The sequence below is a fragment of the Cucurbita maxima genome, unplaced genomic scaffold, assembly GCF_002738345.1.
Source record: "Cucurbita maxima cultivar Rimu unplaced genomic scaffold, Cmax_1.0 Cma_Scf00042, whole genome shotgun sequence".
NCBI lineage: Eukaryota > Viridiplantae > Streptophyta > Magnoliopsida > Cucurbitales > Cucurbitaceae > Cucurbita > Cucurbita maxima.
In genome coordinates, this window is record NW_019272058.1 from 1124151 (window position 1) to 1132706 (window position 8556).

The following is an 8556-nucleotide window of genomic DNA, read 5'->3' on the forward strand; positions in this document are numbered from 1 at the left end:
CTATAAAAAATTTAATGATTCGGGAAGTTTATAAAAATTAGAAAAAGTACCATTTTCTCAATGTCTTTTCAATTCTACGTGTTCTTTTCTTCTAGATACAACCTAGTAAGGATTATACACTATCTCTTATTGGAGACCTTGAGTGTTGCAAATTCTCCTCTCCTTTGAAAACTTTCGGTCATCGAAAGTGCTTATTCTAAAATAGGTCAGGGTACAAGGTTCTTATTTGTCTTCTGTTTCCCAAGTGGCTTCTTCTACTCTATGATTCTTCCATAGGACCTGAACAAGAGCGATTTTCTTGTTTCTCAATCTTTTGACTTTCTTATGTATTATTTTAATCGGGTCTTCTTTATATGTTAGGTCATCTCTCAAGAAGAGATTTTCATGAGCCAGTACCTGCGAAGGATCTAGGGTATACTTCCGTAGTATGGATACATGAAAGATATTATGTACTGTAGACAAATTTGGGCATTGTCCGATTCTATAGGCCACAGATCCAATCCTTTCTAATATCTCAAAGGGACGGATAAACCTAAGGCTTAGCTTCCCATTTTTACCCCACGTGAGCACCTCTCTCATGGGGTGCTACCTTTAGGAATATATGATCCCCTACCTACAATTCCATGTCCTTGCGCCTTAGGTCTACATAGCTTTTCTCTCGGCTTTGTGCGGTTTGTATCCTAACTTTAATCTTCTAGACTGCGGTGTTGGTAATTTGCACCAGCTCTGGCCCAATAGTTATCGTTTGCCCCCCTTCTTCTCAAAAGATAGGGGATCAAAATCTTCGTCCATAGAGAACCTCGTATGTGGCCATTTGTATGGTGGCTTGACAACTATTATTATAAGCGAATTTCATAAGGGGTAGGTACTTATGTCAGCTTTCTGCAAAATCCATCACATATACCCTCAACATGTCTTCCAATATTTGTTGAATCTTCCAGAAGTGAGATTTAAATCTGGCATCTTGGTCTAATACTATTGCCTTTTGTTGAATTTCCAGAAGCGTAACCAATACCTTTACTGATGAATATTCATTTTTAATGTTAACAAGAGTAGCTCAGTTGGGAGATTGTTAGACGGAAGATTTGAAGATCACACGTGTTTTATCCACGTTCAACGCACCTAATACAAGTTTATTACATGACTATACAATCTAAAAACACAACTTTCTTATTCAATCTAAAATTAGTGATTATTTCTTTTTTAAATATAATGAATTAGCGGAAGTACCTTTACTTATGAATTTTCATTTTTAATATTAGCGGGGATAGCTCTGTTGGGAGAGCATCAGACTGAAGATTTGAAGGTCACGTGTTTGATCTCAACGTTATTCAATCTAAAATTAGTCATTATTCCTTTCTGAAATCTCAATGAATTATCGAAAATACCTAATGTGTTCTAGTTCACCGCACCTTATACAAGTTGGATAACTTGAATATCTTATTAAAAATTAGTGATTATTTCTATTTAAAATTAAAATGAATTAGCGAAAATACCTTTACTGATGAATTTTCATTTTTAATGTTAGTGTGGATAGCTCAGTTGAGAGAGCGTTAGATTGAAGATTTAAAGCTCACGTGTTCGAAAATACCTTTACTGATGAATTTTCATTCTTATAGGAGGAGCTTAAACCGACATTGAGAGCTATAGAATCTTCGTTATTTAGAGATCGAACTCTCTGAATAATTTTTTGAAGATATCAACTCCGATCATAGCCTTACCGACCTTGGCTTTGAATACTAGCTTTGGATGTGATGATCTGTGCATGTTCGTTCTAAATCATATCAAATTTTGGAGGAGATCCAACAGTTGAGATTTGAGTTCGAAGGATTTTGCTCGGATGGTCATGGTAGATGCTCTGATTCTAATTAGAGTGCTATTTCTATAATTATCCATTCTTTCAGGGTTTTTTTTGGTAATTTTCCACTTTTCGAATATTTTATTAGTATTTTTCTCGAAAAATCCATAATTTTTCTACAAATTCCCCCTTGTTTTGAATCTTGAGATTCCTTCTAGATAGGGAATTACAAATCTGTAAAGATTTTTTATAATTGATAAAATGACTTTTTTCCCCTTTTCATTTATTTTTTCATTTCCAATCCTTTTTAAAATGCCTTTTAACTTCTTGAAATCACTTGTTAGGGATACTCAATTGACTAAGTCCCTTGTTCTTGCTTAAAACTTTAATTTTTTTTTCTTTCTATCCTTGGTCTTTCATGAGTGACTTATTCTTATGGGAGCTAATTTTCTTCATGTTTGGGATGTTACATATACATAATCATTACAAACACAAAATAAGAAGCAGACTCAAAAGAAGAACAAAAAATACTATTTTAAAAATAGAGGTTAGTCCATGTTCCACACTTCAAAGTCTTCTCTTATCCACGGCCAACTCTTAGTTACTTGAAAAAAAAATGATAAACATGGAGTGAGTAAAACTTAGTAAGTAGCCTACTAATAGGGTCTTAATCGTGACCTTAAGCTAGGATATTACTTCTTGTTATGTTTTCAGGATCTTAGAACTAAGAGGTCATCGTGTCATGGATCATATACTGATCCTGAAAACTTTCCCCTAAAATAACCTTCAATTTTCTCTCCATGAACACATGAGTGGTGTCGTCATAATCATGTAATCCTATTGGTAAATCGTGGTGCAGGACATCTCATTTAGCTGATGGGAAAGGTAGGCCTATCATAACATCTAGCTCATGATACATATTGCAGGACATCCTACCTAAAGAGGAATATGGGACTTTTTGTACACATCGTTATGGAAAATAATGGTTACTTATGGGTATGGATCCTAGCAACTTATTTAGCATGTTATTCACATAGTTCTAGGTACTTGGTACATGGATTATTGATGAACCTAGGTTTATACATAATGTCTTGGGATAGGCTTTAGGAGTTGAGGTTTTAGCTTAGGAAAACATTAGAGGGTAACCTAACATGGACTGATTTGTGTGAAAACCTACTAGCACTTTGAGGACCTCTTTTCTTCACCAAACTTATGGGTAAACTTATTTAGAAGGTGCAGGAACAAGTTTGGAAATGAATAGTGGACTATAGTTCTCGAATTCGAGGTAAACCCATGAACACGATACCCCAAAACAAAAAACTTGTATCTCTCGATTGGGTACTCGATTAAGCTTGCTTCTTGCCCCTAATAGTCTACCATAATTCATAATTTATAGACGGATTTTCCACTACCATTGAAACATCTAGAATTTCTATAATTTCATTCTTGATTTTTTTGAATCTTCTGCCAGAAAAGTGTTCTCCGATAAGAGCCTTCATTTTTTAAGCCCCTTGTAATTATTATTCTATAAAAAATTTAATGATTCCGGAAGTTTATAAAAATTAGAAAAAGTATCATTTTCTCAATGTTTTTTCAATTCTACTTGTTCTTTGTTTCTAGATACAACTTAGTAGGGATTATACACGGTCTCTGATTGGAGACCTTGAGTGTTGCAAATTCTCCTTTGAAAACTTTTGGTCATCGAAAGTGCTTATTCTAAAATAGGCCAGGGTACAAGGTTCTTATTTGCCTTATGTTTCCCAAGTGGCTTCTTCTACTCTATGATTCTTCCATAGGACCTTAACAAGAGCGATTTCCTTGTTTCTCAATCTTTTAACTTTCTTGTCTATTATTTAAATCATGTCTTCTTTATACGTTAGGTCATCTCTCAAGAAGAGTGTTTCATGAGCCAGTACATGCGAAGGATCTAGGGTATACTTCCGTAGTATGGATACATGAAAGATATAACATACTGTAGACAAATTTGGGCATTGCCCGATTCTAGATCTAATCCTTTCTAATATCTCAAAGGGACGGATAAACCTAGGGCTTAGCTTACCCTCTTTACCCTACCTGAGCACCCCTCTCATGGGGTGCTACCTTTAGAAATATATGATGCCCTACCAACAATTCCATGTCCTTGCGCCTTAGGTCTGCATAGCTTTTCTCTCGGCTTTGTGCGGTTTGTATCCTAGCTTTAATCTTCTGGACTGCGGCGTTGGTAATTTGCATAGCTCTGGCCCAATAGTTGTCATTTTCCCCCCTTCTTTCCAAAAGATACGGAATCAAAATCTTCGTCCGTAGAGAACCTCATATGTGGCCATTTTTATGGTTGCTTGGCAACTATTATTATAAGCGAATTTCATAAGGGGTAGGTACTTATCCCAGCTTCCTGCTAAATCCATCACATATGCCCTCAACATGTCTTCCAATATTTGCTTGAGCATTTCTATTTGACCATCTATTTATGGGTGGAATGTCGTACTATAACTGCGTACCCAATGCCTTTTGTTGAATTTTCCAGAAGTGAGATTTAAATCTGGCATCTCGGTCTAATACTATTGCCTTTTGTTGAATTTCCAGAAGCGTACCCAATACCTTTACTGATAAAGATTCATTTTTAATGTTAGCAAGAGTAGCTCAGTTGAGAGATTGTTAGACGGAAGATTTGATGGTCACAGGTGTTTTATCCACGTTCAACGCACCTAATACAAGTTTATTTCGTGACTATACAATCTAAAAACACAACTTGCTTATTCAATCTAAAATTAGTGATTATTTCTTTTTTAAATATAATGAATTAGCTGAAGTACCTTTACTTATGAATTTTCATTTTTAATATTAGCGGGGGTAGCTCTGTTGGGAGAGCATCAGACTGAAGATTTAGGTCACGTGTTTGATCTTCACGTTCACCGCACCTGATTCTTGTTGCATAACCCGACTATTCAATCTAAAATTAGTCATTATTCCTTTATGAAATCTCAATGAATTATCGGAAATACCTAACGTGTTCTAGTTCACCGCACCTTATACAAGTTGGATAACTTGAATATCTTATTAAAAATTAGTGATTATTTCTATTTAAAATTAAAATGAATTAGAGAAAATACCTTTACTCATGAATTTTCATTTTTAATGTTAGTGTGGATAGCTTAGTTGAGAGAGCATTAGATTGAAGATTTAAAGTTCACGTGTTCGATCTCGCATAATTTGACTATTCAATTTAAAATTAGTGATTATTTCTTTCTAAAATTTCAATTAATTAGCGTAAATACTTTTACTTAAAAATTTTAATTTTTAATATTAGCAGGGATAGCTCAGTTTGGAGAGCGTCAAATTTAAGATTTGAAGGTCACGTGTTCGATCTCCATGTTCACCACACTTATTTCGCATAACCTGACTATTCAATAGAAAATTAGTCATTATTTCTTTTTAAAATCTCAATGAGTCATCTAAAATACCTTTATTGATGAATTTTTATTTTGAAAGATTGTGGGGATAGCTCAGTTGGGAGAGCGTCAGACTGAAGATCTGAAGGTCACGTGTTCAATCCACGTTCACTGCACTTTGTTCAAGTTGTACATAATTTGACTCTAAAATTATTGGCATTAGCGATTATTTCTCTGCGATATTTTTAAGAATCACCGTCAATACCTCGGTGTAGGTCGGATAATCCGATGTTCCATAGTCAACTGGCATAATTTTACCTTTACTTTTTGAATTTTCAATTTTAATATTAGTGAGGAGACCTGTCACGTTTTTTACCCAACTCGCATAAGTTGACTAAGTTGCTTTTTTACCCAACTCGCATAAGTTGACTAAGTTGCACAACTTGACTATTCAATCTAAAACATGTGATTATTCATTTTTTTATGTTATTTGGGATGACTTAGTTGGGAGAGCATCAGATTGAATATTGGAAGGTCTTGTGTTTGATCGACATTCATTGTATCTTATAGTTTAGTTGATTATAAATTCTTCTTAAAATATAATGAATTAGTGGAAATTGCTTTACTTCTGAATTTTTATTTTTAATCTTAGCGGGGATAGCTAAGTTGGGAGAGTGTCAAACTAAAGATTTGAAGGTCACATGTTTAATCTTCACGTTCACCGCACTAGTTTCCATTTACATAAGCTAACTATTCAATAAAAAATTAGTTATTATTTATTTTTAAAATTTCAATGCATAATGAATTAGCGGAAATACCCTTACATATGAATTTTGATTTTTAATGTTAGCGGGGATAGCTCAGTTGGGAATGAATATCTGAAGGTTACATGTTTAATCCATGTTCACCGCACTTGGTTTACGTTGCATAAGTCTATTAAGTTGCATAACTTTCTTCAATCTAAAATTAATGATTATTTCTTTTTAAAATATAATGAATTAGCGGAAATACCTTTCCTTATGATTTTTTTTTTTTTTCAAATATTAGTGTGGATAACTCAATTTTGAAAGCGTCAGACTGAAAATCTGAAGGTCACGTGTTCGATCCACGTTCACTGCACCTGATTCAAGTCACATAACTCGACTCTTGACTATTCAATTTAAAATTAGTGATTATTTCTTTTTAAAATCTCAATGAAGTAGTGATTTTTAGCGATGAATTTTTATTTTTAATGCTAGCTGGGCATAACCTGACTATTCAATCTAAAATTAGTGATTGATTATTGCTTTTTAAAATCTCAATGAAGTAGTGAAAATATTTTGACTATTCAATCTAAAATTAGTGATTATTGTTTTTTAAAATCTCAATGAAGTAGTGAAAATATCTTTACCGATAAATTTTTATTTTTAATGTTAGCGGGATAGCTCAGTTTGGAGAGCATCAGTGAAGATCTAAAAGTCACGTGTTTGATCCACGTTCGTGGCACCTAATTCAAGTTTACTAACTTGCATAACGTGAATATTCAATCTAAAATTAGTGATTATTTCTTTTTAAAATTACTTGACTTTTACGGATGATTTTTTTTTTTTAAGGTTATTTGGAGATTGAAGTTGACGAAGTTGCATAACTTGACTATTCAATCTAAATTAGTGATTATTTCTTTTTAAAATCTCAATGAAGTAGTGAAAATATCTTTAACGATGAATTTTTATTTTTAATGTTAGCAGGATAGCTCAGTTTGGAGAGCACCAGTGAAGATCTAAAAGTCACGTGTTTGATCCACGTTCACGGCACCTAATTCAAGTTGACTAACTTGCATAACCCGAATATTCAATATAAAATTAGTGATTATTTCTTTTTAAAATTACTTGACTATATAATCTAAATTTAGTGATTATTTCTTTTTAAAATTTTCAAATTTTCATTTTCAATGTTACACGAGATAGCTTACTTGGGGGAGCGTAATATTGAAGATTTTAAGGTCACGTGTTTGTTCGACCTTCACCACATCTAATTCAAGTAGTATAACTTACTATCTTATCTAAATTTAGAGATGATTTCTTTTTAAAATTTCAATGATTTAGCTTAAATAATTTTACTGATGAACTTTCATTATAATGTTAAGCATAGATAGCTCAATTCAACCGGGAGTGAGTCTGTAGATCTAAAGATAGCTTGGATTCCTAATTTTTATTTGACTATATATGCTCTGTAAGACGTTTAGTAAAAGGACTCATTTGATTGCATGGAACAATAAAATTGATCTTCCCATAGAATTGTCAATACATTATACTTTCAATGTTGCTAAGTAAAGTCTTGAAATGTCTATATATCAAAACTGTTTAACACTTTTCAAATCTTGATTTTTGGCTGTTTGTGTTTTTTTTTTTTTTTTTTTTTTTTCACTTGTGTTCCAAATCTTCCTTCTGTGTTTTTGTTACATTTTTTTTTTAATTATGTTAGCAATTAGCCAATTTAATCAATTCTTTCAAATAATTCTTATATGAATTTATTGTTAATATAAAATTAATAAATTTTTTGAAATAATTCTTTTTAATTAATGTATCATTATCACATCGGTGTCCTAGTTTTTTACAAATGACATGTTACCATATCTATTTGGTATCATATTTATTTATCTAAATCTCATTTTTTATTTTTGTGACTCTGAGATATTTTGCTTTTATAAATAGATATTTTCACAAAAATAAGTTTAATTTATGTTGAGATGGAGAATAAAAATTGACACTTAAGGACGTTGATACTTGAGACTTTGATTCCTCTTAGTGTGAAGCTTGCATCTTGCAATTACTTGGGTAGAGAATGTGTTTCACTTAAAATTCACTCAAGAGAAAATAATCAAATAACGAACCATATGCAAGAGAGGATAACTTTCTTTTTTTTTAATCTTTGAGAAATAAGAAAGAATAAAAATTAAAACAGGGTATGAATGACATCTTCTTGAATCTTTGTTTTGTTCTAGTAAATGTAAAAAAAAAAAAAAAACTTATATATTTTTAGATATAATTTAAGATTACCTATTCATTGGTAAGATATTGCAATTGTGAAGAAGTTCCGTCATATGCATTGGACGCTACCGCCATCCTATAAGCTCTTATCTTTTGAGGAAGTCATCAAATTCCCTCTCCACAAGTAGTAGTATAACTACTAGATTGCTTTCTTTACTTACAATAAGTCCTCTCTCTATATGTGCTTGTGGGACATTACTCTCTTTTATCTATAAAAATGGAAAGCCATAATGATATAATAATCCTTATATAAGTATGTTTTCTTTTTCTCTTATACCCACCTTATACATAACATGTTAAATTAACTCATACTTAAAAAAAAAAAAAAAAATCTTTCTTT

The 8556-nt window shown here is 32.3% G+C and overlaps 1 non-coding gene across 1 annotated transcript; it reads left to right on the forward strand.

The window, feature by feature from the left end:
• Positions 1–5290: 5290 nt before the first annotated feature.
• TRNAF-GAA lies at positions 5291–5363 on the forward strand. The gene has a single exon. It is a non-coding gene; the product is annotated as a tRNA-Phe (tRNA).
• The last annotated feature ends 3193 nt before the right edge of the window (positions 5364–8556 follow it).